Source organism: Mesoplodon densirostris, chromosome 1, assembly GCF_025265405.1.
Source record: "Mesoplodon densirostris isolate mMesDen1 chromosome 1, mMesDen1 primary haplotype, whole genome shotgun sequence".
NCBI classification, from domain to species: Eukaryota; Metazoa; Chordata; class Mammalia; order Artiodactyla; family Ziphiidae; genus Mesoplodon; species Mesoplodon densirostris.
The window spans coordinates 3737401-3752500 of NC_082661.1; positions in this window are offsets into that span (position 1 = coordinate 3737401).

The following is a 15100-nucleotide window of genomic DNA, read 5'->3' on the forward strand; positions in this document are numbered from 1 at the left end:
AATCAAGGACCTCCAGGAAACAGTCACTTAGGTCAGGCTGGGGGATCCTTGGGCCATCCCACGCTCCACACTTCATTGGAGCCACCGGTGGCATTTTCTGCACTCGCCATGATTTCTCTCCCAATTGCCTATCGGTGGTACCTTAGCAGTTCGCACTGAAATGCAGACTCTGAAAGGTTTATGGTGGATGTATATAGCATCACCAACCGCACACGAACTCCTCAAAAGAACATTTGTGGCCGTGAAGATACAATAATTCACATTTCTAATATTGCTAATAAAATTTAACAAATGGAAAACCAAAATGTCAAGCAAGCAGTAATACTGATGGTATTTCTCTTAGGCCGAGTAAAGAAAATCATAGTGACTTTAATTGGTTAGAATAATGAAAAGAAGAGAGAGAGAGAAAAAAACCTTCAGGAGTTACAGTGACTCAAGCAGAGGGACAGTGAGTATAATTTTATTAAAAGTAGGTGGTAAGAATGCAACATGCCTGGGAGAGGAGATATTTTAGAATGGTGTAATTGACTTGAATTAATTATGAGAGTGATGAATGGTGCCCACCTATGTAAATGAGGGCAGGCCTGAGATTCCAGCCAATGAAAGTGCAGCTGTGCTTTAGTGGACCATGGCATCGTATTTCAAGGAGTTCAAATTGTAAGGGAAGAGGAGTGATATTTATGGAGTGCAAAGCATGGTGAGATTTTGTGGGAAACCACGGATATTCAGCTTGTCAGAAAACGTCTTAATATTTACTCCTGCAATCCCGAGACGGAAGCCCTCCGCCTCTAGAGGTTTCATTTACCCATTTTCCAGATAGAAAGCTCCAGTCAATGCACTGAAGCTGCTGTGCTTTCTGGAACGTCATTTCAGATTTTTAGATGATTCTTCTGCATTACCAGCCCTGTGACATGCTTGGGAGAAAATGCTGGTAATGATTCAAATCTCACAGAATAATCCTCGTGTTGCAGTTTGTTGCAACTAGATTCGATGCAGCCAACATTTCCCTTGTTGGTGATTTTCCCTTAAAACTTTAAGCCCCATTGAGGGCCGACATTCACAGGCAAGAAATTGTGGAATTTTTTCAGAAAAAGGAAAACATAACTTAGGTTGCATGAACATAATGCTTAACAGACAAAGCAGCATGTGGAATACACTCATTCAGATGTTTCCAAGTGTCCAGAGGCCCCATGGTAGCTTCACCAACAGCTGGGTCATAGGCTGCAGTTTTCTGTGTCACCTGCAAGGTGTGGTATGGACACAGTTTTTCACCAGTGAAGGCGCTGATGATGGTGAAAAAACTTTGTTGTGCTTGGCGTTACAGGCTCCAGACTCTTCCATTATCCTAAACTCTGGCACCAGCTCCAGATGGGATTACCTGCGAAACAATATTCTTCTCCAGCTCTTTTGCCTATGGAGTGTCCAAGAAGTTGTTATTATATGACAATTCAAGGCTTTTTTGTTTTTTTCTATTTACAATGATGTTGCTAGAAGTTAAAACACAAATAAAATGGGAATGTGTCCAAATACCTAGAGGTTGATCCATGTTTCATATGTAGTATATCACATTAAGAAAGATTAATTCTGTATTAAATGTAATGAGAGATACAATACAGGGCCTGTCACGCTGACATGGGATGGCGCGTACTACAACGCTGCTCAGCAGGAAGCCTTGTTATATTTTTTATATGTTACTAGATGTCTACTTAGAATTGATCAAACCTTTGCTTCCGAAACATATATGCCAACACCTCCGCAACACACCATAAACTAGACTCTCAGAAAATAATAATGATGCTTATCAGTCACTTGCCTTGAGTTTGTTTGTGAAAAACCTCCAGCTAGTGTGCTGTTGGAGCTCTTAAAACATAGATCTTTTTGCTGTACTGATAATTCACTCACAGCTTGAGATTGATGACTACGTGAAGTCCATAAAAGAAGTTACCACTATATTTTGTTCTTATGATTTATTTTATCCTGTTGTCAAGGTTTGCAGAAAACAAGAAACAAATCAATGAATGTCATGCTTAAATATTAAAGAAGGCTGTAATACACATTTTTATTCAGATGCCTTATTCAATCTTGTGGCTCAGAAAAGAGCAGTGGCAACGAAGCTTTTATTTGAATTACTTTTGGAAAAATTAATTTAGGAGGACTGTTGAATTGTGAATGGCAAAAGGGAGCTAACCTTATTTGCTTAAATAGGAATATATGGTCGCAGGATTCCGTGGAAAAGCAGTTCTAACAAACCACAGGGAAGTGGATAGATTTTAAAGCATCAAGCACTTGGGCTGTAGTGTACTTAACAAGTTCAAGCCTGCAGCGTGGATAGAAGGGTATTTGGAAAGAAGCAAAGGGATGAGACTTTGCTTCGGCGATGGAGGATGGATGCTCTGCGCTTTGCTTTTGAAACGAATCATTTCCTTCATCATTATATGAAATCAAGATCACCGTCTATTCCTAGGGCAGGCACTGTCTGTAAGCATGGTATATCCCAGAATTGTTGGCCTTTCCCACACCTCATTAGATAACAAGCAGAGAAGAACAGCTAAATCTCGCTTTATTATTCTGAATTGGACTGGCTTTCTGAAAGGGGGACCTACCTGTGCAGATGTTGTCAACTGCATATTCAAACAATCCAAAGAATTGGAGACCATGCATTTCCAGGACATAAAAAAAATATACTCTGAACTCTAATTTTTTTTGAAATAGAGAAGAAGGTAAAAAATAATTCAGGAGACGTATGTCAAAAATGAGACTCCCAGGTCATTTCCCCAGATCAGTTTGCTTCAGCCTAAATCCTTTCTGGAAACTCAGGTCTGAGCAGGTTTAAGGGATGAACAGACCCCATGACTGCCCGACAATTTGAGGTCCGAAATGCCTTTGGATTATCAAAGAAAAAGTAATTAGATTCTGCATCCTTTCATGGTTAAGTGTATTTTATTGTATTTCATTATATTCTTGTTTCTTGAAAATTAGTGATCAACACAAGGTATGTATGGTGATTCCAGATTAACATGAATATTCAATTAACCACAAGACCCCGCTCTTTGACCATTTTGAATAAACTGGAGTTTATTTGAATTTAGAAAACAGATAAATTAGGAGGTGATCATTAGCATTACAATAGGATTCTTCATTCTCAGGGAGGATTCCTTGTGGGATTCTTTTAAATAGAAAGCTCTCCAAGTACTTTGAAAAATATAATTTGATTTTTAAAAATTCTCTTCTCATGTAGTTGCTCAGGAACATGCCTACTGTATGAAAAGAGAGGCATATCTATTTAATTTGGTAATGAGAGAGCTTCATTGTAAATATTTTGGCCTTAAAAAAAATTCAGATGTAATAGCTGGAAATTCATACTCAGACATTAAACTTAAGTTCCATCGCACGACCACGTTCCCTTGCTCTGGGTCAGCCCGAATACAAATTCAATGACATCCGTTTACCTTCAACCATCGCTCACCCTGCCCGAGCCTGGACCAGAGGAGATGCTCTGAGGGGCAAATGAAATGCCTCGTGCGTGGACGGCTGTCGGGTGAAGGCTGTTTTCCCTTTAGTGCCCCAAGGAAGGAGCAAAAGCAGAGGGCATGGGACTCATGGGGCTAATTCTGGAGCCTCCAGGATTACTCAAGCTGCTTTGATGGTTTGTCACAAAAGTTGCACGTGAATAGGAAAGGGCCTGGTCAGAATCCCACAAAACTGCTCTCTGTTACAGGCAGCTGGCTCTGGGTGTGTGTGCACGTGCGTGTTTAGTCACCTGGTCGGGGCTGCTCTGGTGCTGAGTACGACAGAGAACAGATTCTGAGTGGCGAGAAGATCATCGGATGGATGGACCTGCAGAGGCGGCCCTGGGGCCGCAGGGAAGAAGTCTGTCCTGACCTCAGGAAATCATGGGGGACAAAGCCGCTGGGTAGGGCCTGAGCAGCCGGTTATAAGCCTACCGCCCCTCTCTGTTCTCTCCTGGGTCCTGGGACGGCACCCTCGGCATCTCTCCCTCCTGGGGCCCAGTTTGCACAGGAGGCTCAGCCTGAATGGAACTCAGAGATGAACTCCCTTCCTTCCGGCCACATCTCCCAGGCCGTAGTAACACGTCTAATGGCCAAGACAGTCCTGAGTCAGGAAAGAGGAGAAACTCCAGGTAAGCGATGTTCATAAGGCTTTGAGAAATCCTGTGGGAAAGGAGCTCAACTGTCTGTCTCACATGCCTCGTGGATCTCCACAAAGGAGACACGCCATGCAGAATGCTGCGTGCTATCCAGAGCAGCTCCTGCATGGAGGACTTGGCAGAACATACTTTGGAAAAAGCTGAGTGTGTATCCCTAGGAGGTGTGGAAAGCAATCTGATGAGACAGTCGTTCTGTGATGGGAATGTTCCGTTCTCTTTACTCTTCTTGGGATATTTTTATATACGTTAGTTAGTGAAGCTTGTCAGCCAGAATGGATTCTTAACTGGAGGAAGTTGAGACGTGGCAGAGAGACTTTTAGGGGTAGCAGAACCTTCTGAAGTCCAGTTGTTTGGCCTCCATCCTCAGAGTTTCCGTGCAGCCTCTTCTTGCCCCACCTCCAGCTGCCTTAGCTCTCCACTCTCTTTCTTGTTGGCCTGTTGTCCAGGGGCTCCGGTCATGGTTAGGTGACCTCAGGGTCGCCACCTGGACAGGAGATTCACTTCTTGAAGGTGAAACACGAGAAGGCATTTACATTTCTCTTCCACTGAAATAGCAGGGAGGGCCCGTGTCAGATGTGGGTGCCCTTCTAGATGACCAGCTCTTGGAGGGAAGCAGGAGGTCCTCTGTGTTTCCTTTTCTTCTTCTGTTGCTACAGAACCTCTCATCACATGTCAGCTGGGGCTGTAGGGTTGAGTGTGTGCTGTCTAGAACTGCATCCTGAGAGGATTTCAGTAGAACAGGGTACAGATGCACTGGTCTCCAAGAAGATGCTGTCAAGGCCTGTGTTCAGAAGCTCTTGGCATGTTAGGTCCGTGTCCTCACCACCCAGGACTCAGCCTGGCAAGCAACCTAATATGACTTCCCTTTCTGTGACCCCAGGTGGGGTGGTTAGAAACCATGTTTAGATTCTAACAGGATGGAGCTGACTCCTGTCAGGATGGCACTCGGCTACTTCTAATTAGAATGTTCGCAGCAAAACCTTGTTCTGAACTTACAAAAACGAGCTCTGGGTACTTCCCACCCTTTCATAGAACGGGAGATTGTATTAGTCCTTTGCTCAGATCCTTAGGTCAAAGACTGAGACCCTTAAGTGGACGGCAGTGTTAGTCTATTCACTGGTACTACCATCCACAAAAGAGTTAATAAATCTGCTGAATATCCAGGTCAGGCTCATCCAGGAAAAGCAACCGGAGGCACTCATCTCCTCCTGTTGTCACATCTGTTGGACCCTGAGATGGTTCTGAAATCGGACCTGCCCAGGAGCTTGGAATTGGCGCCTGAGTCCCCACATAACACAGCCTCCAGCTGGGGGACACCTCCCACACTCAGGGCCCTTACAGGGGCCGAGGACACACCCAGCCTGGGGGCCACCACTTGTCCTTTGGTTTCCTGTGATGAGCTCATGACTCTAGGAATAACCTGGAATTCATTCTATGCTTTATAAAAAAAAAAAAATGGTTTGTGGGCTTTGTGCACTGAGTGATGGAGACATATGTTCAGAGTAGCAGGAGCCTGGGTCCCCGAGGCAGTTGAGGCCATATCTAGCACTTGTTAGGGGCACGTGAGATCCAAGCCTCTAGGACTCTTGTCATGTCAACTCGAGACAGGTTCTCTGACCATGGCTTTCGAAAGATCTGGATTTCCTTGGTCGATTCTGTCATTCCTCAGATGGGGGCATTTCTTCAAGGGGATGACAGAAGACCACCTCAAAGCTCACCGGAATTTTCGATAGGACGCCTCCCACCTCCTTTCCATAGGGACCCGTGACCTTCCTCAGGGTGGGTCTCGAGGAAAAGCCTCTGGAGATTAAAGAGTGCAGATTTGCACAAGATGCTGAGAGCAAAAGCAACAGAAAACCAGCAGCAGGGTATCCTGCTTGCCAGCCCTCTCTGTATGGTGCTGCTCCCTGAAATTCCCTGCAGACCCCGGCGCTCGTCCTCCCCGAGTCCTGGTGGTCTGTCTGCAGACAGGCTGCGAGCCCACGAGTGTCTCCAGAATCAGGACCCTCTGGCCACGTGGCCTGGCCTCGGCGTTCCCAGTTTTCTGTTGCTCTGGTTTCCACGAGACTGGATGGAAGTGAGCCCAGGTTTTCTTTTTAAGCAGCAGAAACGCTTTGTGATTCTTGTTGGCTGGGAATGGGGACACGGTCGCCCACCAACTCCTCTCTTGATTGGGGGAGCGTGTGGGAAGGATCGGGCGACAGCTTAGGGACCCCGGGCCCCCTCTCCATGTACAGCCTCGCACTGCCACACTTGGGGGCTTCCAGATAATCCGGGGATTTGACCGTAAGTAGGGGTGGGAGCCCACATGAGTTCAAGGAGGGCACTGCTCCAAGTGCACCTGTAGACCAAGGAGGTGCAGTTGTCTCCTGAGACTTCCGAGGGGCCACTTTGTTGCTATCACTGTGGCCCTGGCTAGCTTCTCTGGAAGAAACCGTCCCTCACTTCTTTCCCCCACTTCCCATTGGCATCTGAGGACTTCTTCCCGGGTGGTTATTGAAAGCCGCCCTCTAAGAATTTCTAGAACCTTCCTCCTCTCCACAGGGCAGCAGCCACGGGACAGCTCTGTGCCTGGCCTCCTACCCGCTCTGCCAGCCCTGGGCAGGGCCTTGGAGCTCAGGTGCGGCACCTGCTCTCAGCACCTTTTCTTTCTCAGTCCCGTCTCATGGATGCGGACTTCTGGGCTGGGGTCAGCAAACTTCCCACCTAAGCATTTACAAGACCTTGTGTCCTGGAGTATTTCTCTGGAAACACCCAGGTGCACATCTGGAGACCTCGTGCACACAGATGCACACGTGTGCACACACAGCCACGCCTGCACAACTAGATGTGCACTGCACGTGTGCACACAAACGCACACACACTCGGCCATGGGCACCCAAGCCAGTGCACCGGGCACACGTGCGCACACACACACCAGGCTCACACTCCTGTCTCCGCCTAGTGAGTCATGGGCTCTTCAGTGGCTGCAGCTGCTAGGTGTGAGGTGGGGAGAATGACCCTCCACGTCAGCAGACCTTCTGTAAATGTACCGGAGGCGTCTTCCTATCGCCCTCATACCATCCTGAATTCCAGCTGCTGAAGGTAACACACAGGTAGGTGCTTCCAGGATGCAGTCTGAGCCCACATCCTGGTGCTTATTCTGAGCAAACAGTTTCAGGTCTCCCCTGGATGAAATTGGCATGCAACAGAGTAACGTAGGGGCCTCTCTCTAAAATACCAGCTGGAGTAGTTTCTTCCCTGCTTGGAGTTCCAGCAAAACAGGCTCTGTGTCCTTCTCAGCTGTTTCACGGGCAGATGTAGTAGTTGATTAAAGAAAATAAAACAGCCTGGTGTCTACATCCTGGAGAGGAGGGAGGGGAGTGGGGAGAGGCTGCAGCTCGGCGTCTGGGCGGTGGCATCGCTGTGTCATCAAAGTCACTGCACAGGTCAGTGACTTTCTCCTCTTCCCTTCCTGAGCTTCCAACCATATCCAATTAGCACTGCCCCACATGACGCAGCCCGTCTTAATGAGAGTCACGCTCCAGCAGAATGTGTGTGACTTGAGCCTTTAGAAACAGGTGCCATCCTCGGAGCCCAGGTGGGGACACAAGTAGGACAGGCCCCTCCATGTGGCTCCAAGCAGGTGGCCTCAGCTTTTCGGAACAAGATGTTTGCTGGCTTGTGATCAGTTAGGCCATTTCAGTGTCGGCCACCTTCCCCAGGGACCCAGACAGGAGGGGAGTGACGCCAGGTTCTTGCCTCCTGGAGTGGAGTTTGCTTCGGCTGCTGTGTCACCAGTTTGAGAAGCTTCCCTGGATGAGCAGGAGGGCTGGGCACTCTGCCTTCCGCTTCGTGTGTCTGTATATCGACCGTACTAAAATATTCTGTTCACAGAAGTCACGTTTTAGGGATGCTCTGGAGGGAGATGGGCATCCTCTGGGGAGTGGGTTTGGAGTGCAGGTTGGAAGACCATTCCAGGCGGTGTCTAATGCTGGCAAAGCAGAGTCACCCTGTGTGACCTCGGCCGTGTTGTTCCCTGTGGACTCTTCTTGCTGCTTTGTCACGAGTGGTTCAGGGGAAGGGGACGCTGAGACACCTTGAACACATCTAGACCCCTAAGGTTGAGTTTTCTTTCAATGATGCATCTAGATGGTTTTTTCCCGGCTCCTTCCAAGCACAGGGGGAGGGATCCTTTCATGCTGGAGGCACAGAGAAGTCTTGTGGCTTCCACGATTTTGAGATTTGCTTCCTTTAGTCTCATAAAAACAGAGACATAATCTGTGGAACTTGTATTAGACTGAAAGCTTTGTTCTCCTGTCTGTAGGCAGAGGCCTGAGCCACCTTCAAGGAGCCTCGTGGAGTGGGGAGCCATGGGACCAGCTGCAGGTGGGCCCAGGACGGAAGTGTGGCATCTCCGGAGCCCCTTGTCCCTGCACACCCTTCTCGGCCAGCCCTTCCCAGCTCCCCTCTAGCCTGGCACCAGAGCCTGCTTCTCAGAACACAATCTGAGCAAGTCGGTCCCAGGCGGAAACCCTCAGGGGCTCCCGAAGCCTGTGTGCCAACCCCACACTCCTCAGCCTTGACTAGAAAACCCTTTACCGTCAGGCTCCACCCCCAGGTCCTAACTCATCTCTGGGGGCTCCTCGCGCCCGCCATGGTGGTGGGGTGAATGGTGGCCCCAGAAACACGTGTCCACACCCTGACTCTGGAACCTGTGAACGTGACCTCATTTGGAGAAAAGGGTCTTTCCTGATGTGATTAAATTAAGGATCTTGAGATGAGATCACCTGGACTTAGAGTGGATTCCAAATCCCATCACGCTGTCCTGGTAAGAGAAACCCAAGGAGGAGGAGAGAGGCCGTGTGAAGCTGGGGGTGGAGTCGGGTAATGGGACTGCAAAGCACAGAGCGCGGCAGCCACCGGAACACGGAAGGCAAAGCACTGCTCTCCACCGCGGCCCGGAGGGAGCCCCGCCCATACTTCAAGGTCAGACTTCCCGCTGCCAGAACTGTGAGAGAATCATTTCTGCTGTCTTAAGCACCCGTTTGGCATAATTTGTTACAGCACCCCCAGCTGCTCTTCCCCTTTCGGTGCTTTTGCTCAGGCTTTTCTTCAGCCCTTACTGACCCCCAGAGAAGTTCCTCTCATCCCCCACCACAGAACCAGGCTGCTGCGTCCCCACCATCCGCTGGGCCTGTGCTTCCCTGCAGAAGGGTCTGCCTGCAATACGCCTCTTTATCCCCGCAGATGGTAAGATGCCCAGCTGGGGTCAGGAGTGGGGCAGCACTCTTTACTGAATTAGTCATGGTGAGCTAACCCCTCGGGTTACAGGGCAGCAGAAGAATGAAAAGGAAGGGAGGATTTTATTGATAACAAATCGCCTCTATGTACCATCATCCTTCGGAGAAGCACTGATTGCAAATCTACCATTTAATTCAAAATCTGCTGACATGAACCACATTCCAGCTCCTGGCTCAGGCACTGAGGAGTCAGAGATGAAAATAAGAGGTTCCTTTCCCTCTGGAAACTCATCGTCCAGGATCAGAGACTGACCTGTGAGCAAATCTCACTGTCATTGGCCATCCTCCAGACTCTTCATGGGACTGTTCATCACCTTGCAAAGTGCTTTGTATGATTTAATTAGGGCCAGAGTTAGCAAATAAAAATACTGGATGCCCGGTTAAATTGAATTTCAAATAAACAACAATATTTTAGTGTAAGTCGGTCTCTCACACAATATTTGGGACCTACTCACCCTAAAAATCTCTCCTTGTGTATCTGAAAGTCTGTTTTTACCTGGGCACCCTGTATTTCCTGGCAACCCTGAATTTAGCCATCACAGCAGTTCTGTGAAGTAGGTGGTAATGGGATCTTCAAGTTACAGATAAGAAAACAGAAGATGAAGAGGTTGTGCCATTTCATTTTTACATCAAATTAAGAGCCATTTAGTCCTTGAGGTGGTTATAACAGTCACACAAGCATGATCCCGATGCCTGAAAGGCAGCTGGGGCTTTCTCAGAGGGCTCAGCGTGGAATATCTTTGCCAGAATCTCTGGAAAACTGCCTTTTGGTAGAATTGGGGACGATTTTCTGCAGGTGAGCTGGCGGTAAAGAGGGAACGCTCAGGAGATAGAGTTAGACGGTTTGAAGGACAGACCATACCAGCTGGAGATGTGGAATCAAATTCAGAGGTATCCCAAGGGTGCACCATGAACAATCCTTGGACGTGTCCTTTGAAAAAGTGGGTCTCAGGGCCTTGTGGTCATGCCAGCCGGCCTTGGCCATCCTCAGTGACATCAGCTTTGCACTCAGCAACCCTTGAACTATGCTGCTACAGCACATTGGAAACTTGCTTCATCACCAAACCTTTCTACCTCTTCCACCACCTTATGGGATGCTGGTAGATTATAGAACACACGTGGATAATCCTTGTTACCCAGGCTGGAGCATGTGGGCCGTGTCCATCTCAAGTGGAAAGAAATCCCCCCCATTTACACCGTGAGCTCCATTTATCGCTCCAGGGATCCCCACATCCTGGCTACTCACATGCCTGTTCCCTTTGCCCAGTCATCATCGGATGATTAGAAGCTAGCTCAGTGCCTGAAGAGAGTATGTTCTCAGTCAACGCTGAATGGAAGCTGGCCGGCCCGCCCATGTGACACCCGTTTCTTTTTCTGCTCGCTGTCCCTGGTGGGAAGGGCTTACAGGGTACCTTGCTGATCACGCCTCCCTCCTGAGCTGTCGTCCTCCCCAGCCTGCTCCTGGTCCGGTCGGGCTGGATGCTCTGAGTGCCATCAGGCCCCTGAGCACTGGCAGAGTGCCACCTCCCCGCCCGTGGCTGGGATGATGTTTACCCAGGGCCATCATCGCCGTCCCTAAGGGAGGGGTCGAGATGAGGACGTGCAAGGACTCAGGCAAAACGAGTTTCCTGATGGCCGAGGAGGGCGAACCCAAGAACACTCGATCAATGTGTCTGATTTGAAATCTGAAAGGCTTTGTTGGGACCGGGGGATGTGAGGAGGACCAGACCAGGTGGGAACCAGGTGAGGGGATGGGGATTGATTGGCCTTGGAAGCAGGGTTAATTCCTGAAGCCGAGGCGCGTGACAGCTGTGTGGTCTCATAAATAAGCAGGCATCGGCCTCCGCTCTGGGTCCTGATGAGAGGAAAGGCCTGGGAGGAATTGTGGGAGCTCAGCTCACCCACATGTGTGGGCAGTGGGGGTCTCCGTCCTCCTAAAGGAGAATCTGGCCCTTTTACAATCAGGCTTCATCTACCGGGAAGAAACCAAGAGGGAAAAAACGGCACCAGCCTCCTCCCCTTCCTCATCCAACGAACCCAAGACACATCACTCACCATCAAAGTAGTCAACCGGGTCCACAGCCAGCGGGATGACCCCCCGAAAGGAACTCTCGTGTGCCTCGCCCTTTCCCATCTGCAGCACGCTGGTAAGGACCAGTGCTTCTTCCACAACCATTTCCACCACACGAGCATTGCCAGACCCAGTCCTGTGTGCTGGTCCCACCTGGTGGTACCCCTAGAGGAGGCTCAGGCTGTGTCAGCCTCCATTCCAGCAGCAGCAGCAGCGTGTGAGGGGCCTGGGACCTGCCGGGGTAGGCAGCGTGAAGGCCTGGGTTGGAGAGGTGTGGGAAAATCGCCCCGGTGTCCACGCCTGTCTCCCTGCCCTGCCGGCATCACGGCCACTGGGCTGGCCGCTGCTTCTGGCAGCGCTTCGGGTATCCCGTGGCAGCTAGGAGCCAGGCCAGCCCAGTGAGGGCTGTATCCCTGGCCCAGGTCACACCCAAGTCTTTTTTCCTGGAGAAGAACCAACATTTCCAGCTTTTGAAGTGGATTTGCCTAATACACGTCTTATGCACCTGGAGACTTTAAAACAGCTGATTGAGAGGGGACTCAGGTTGGAAAGACCCACAGAAACCTTTGGCCCAGAGATGCTGAAGGACCTGCCCGAACTGGAACCACTTCTGGACAATTCAGTCCAGACATGATAGAGAAAAGTGGTCAGAGCAGGGCAGGGGCTTCACCTCCATGTTCAAACTCTAGCTCTCCATCGACCAGGTGTTCAGATTCGGCGAATTACCAAAGCATTCCACAGCCAAGTCCTTTCCTCTGTACCATGGTCGGGGGAGGGGGAGTGTATACTAGCTTCTCTTTCTAGGGGTTGCTTTGAGGATTCCGTATGACAATTCTGGTCAGAGGCTGGGAGGAGTCCAGTGCATAGACGGTGCTCTGCCGACATTTGCTGATTTTGAGATGTGATGGCATTGAGTCTGTTACCAGAGAAGCGGTTGACGGGCAAGGCATTATTATTTGTGCTCTGCCTGGTAAAGGAGCTATAGCACAAAAAATGTTTTAACCTGATGTCTTTAATTTTTAGTAGCAAGCACAGGACGGTGGCGACTGTTGCTTTCCTGCCCCGTCCCACGCTCAGACACGGCACACGGTTAGGACTCGGGGCCGGGTGACGGGTTTCATTTCATCCATTCACCAGCTGTGTGACCTTGGGCAAGTCACATACTCTCTGTGCTCTATCTTCACCTGTAAGATGAGGATTGGACTAATTACTTCCTCCTAGGTCGGTATGAGATTGACTAAACAAATGTGTCGGTCTCGGAATGTCCTGGGTACATGGTAAGTACTTAGACAGGGTTTTAAAAAACAAGTTATCATCAGTGCTTGCTGGTGCTTCGGGGGTGGGGAGGGAGGGAGGGAGGGATCAGTAGGTGGAACACAGGAGATTTTAGGGCAGTGCTGTGTGACTCTGTAATGGCAGATGCACACTATCATGCATATGTCCAAACCCGCAGAATGCACAACACAGAGTGACTCTAATGTAAGCTATGCACTCTAGTTAGTAATAATGGACTAACAATATTGGTTCATCATTGGTTCGCTGGAAGTGGAGCAGGTGGGATAAGAGAGCATATGGGAACGCTGTACTTTCTGCTCAACTTTTCTGTAAGCCTAAAGGTGCTCTAAGAAACCAGGTCCGTTAATGAAAGATAATCAGTTATCCACATATTAGGCTGTTGCACTGTTTGATCTGGGGGTGCTTCCCGCCTCACATGGCGGTCAGTCTCTTCATCTGCTCACCTTTCACTCTCATCCTTTTCCTTCTTTGGTTCCCGAGCGACCCACACCGTGGCCAGGCTGTCAGCTCCACTGGCTGGCCCTTAAGGACATTGGATGGCCAAGGGCACGCAGCGCTTCTAAGCTGTGCTGGAAAGACTGGAGACGCCCCTGGACCCCTTCGGTCCTTTTCTGCCCCCTCCCTGCTGCGGCCTCTCTCCAGCCCGTGTCACCACACGGCAGCGGCGGCCAGCCCTCGGCGGCCCCTCTCCTGTGATGGGGAGGATTTCCTGCATGCTCGCTTATCTGCTCTTGGGCTGCCAGCTCCCGCTCTGGTGCCGAGGGGTCTGCCTCCTTGCTCAGATCTGCTCCATGAGTCATCAGGCACTTTGCTCCGTGGGCCATATCAGGAAGACCTAAGTACAGCCAAGAGCAGAGCGCAGAGTAAGGAAAACAGGGCGCTCCAAGGTGTCGCCTCTTTGACAGTGACTTTCACTTAGGCAGGTATTAATATCATGCTGCACTTTTTTCCCCCTTGCTTCTGTGATTTCTCTCCAGCAAAACTGCACAGCCCGTGCGTTCTCAATGAGAACTTTTTCTAGGTTATTTTGGTTTACATCTTTCCAATCTTTGCATGACATGTGCAATCATAGTTTCTCCAAGCCCAGGAAAGCATGCCTGTGCCCCAAATAATGGAAAATAAGGAACAGGAGGAATCTCTTTGCACCTACAAGTGTTTGAGTGAGTTTTGATGTCATTGTTGTGTCTATTTTGTCCCTAAACATCATTCCAGTGGTTTTGTGTGTGTGTGTGTGTGTGTGTGTGTGTGTGTGTGGTCTGGCATTCTTTACCCAAGTTGGGGCTTTCTCCCTCAAAATCATCTTGTTACAGAACTCTTCCCAGAAGGTGCTAGAGCTGATGTAATGCCCGACTCTGACGTTGACCCAAGAAACTGAAAATCCCTCATGTGGGAAACAGACAGGGGTGACCACCCGCTGATCAGCTCACCTCCTTTGGAGATTCTAGGGAATTTTCTTTTTTTTTTCTTTTTTCTTTTTTCTTTATTTATTTTTGCTTTATAACAAATTTAATCAGTTATACATATACATATGTTCCTATATCCCCTCTCTTTTGCGTCTCCCTCCCACCCTCCCTATCCCACCCCTCCAGGAGGTCACAAAGCACCGAGCTGATCTTCTAGGGAATTTTCTTGATGGGCTTTAACAAACTGCACATTTTGGGGGTCAAATGATCAAAGTAATACCAAACAGAATTGCACGCTTTTGCCATAATTAAAGGGGAAACTAATTTAGAAACTACTCAGTGGCCTTCCAGGGCTGCACGTCCCCACCAGCTCAAGTTAAGTACTCGGAAATAGTGTGAAAATTGGATCCACGGCGTGAGGATTCCGCGGCATTGATAATGCCGACATGACAAGTTGTCACTTTGCCGTATGTTCCTTAGCATGACGAAACCTTAATAGCCAGGGTATTCTGGTGACTCTAGAATAATCAGGGCAACAGAACAGGAATGAATGGCAGTTACTGTAATTACTCTAGAAAGAGGACCAAAGCAAACAGAAATTCTCTCTAATTTTATATATTCCCAATAGGTGCACATGCTACATCATTATCACTATAGAAACTACTTAGTAGTTAGCCCCAAATCAGTGCTGTGTCACACGCTGGTGGGTCAGTGTGCACACAGCTCCCGAGGCAGCCCTCGTGACCCCAGGTGAGCTCAGAGGAGGCCAGGCATTGACAGGAGGGGCTGTAGAGCCACAGACGCCCCAAACTAAAGATATCCTGCTCGATCTGTTTTTCATTGATTTTGGCACTTCGGATCCAGCTGCCACTTCTGGACG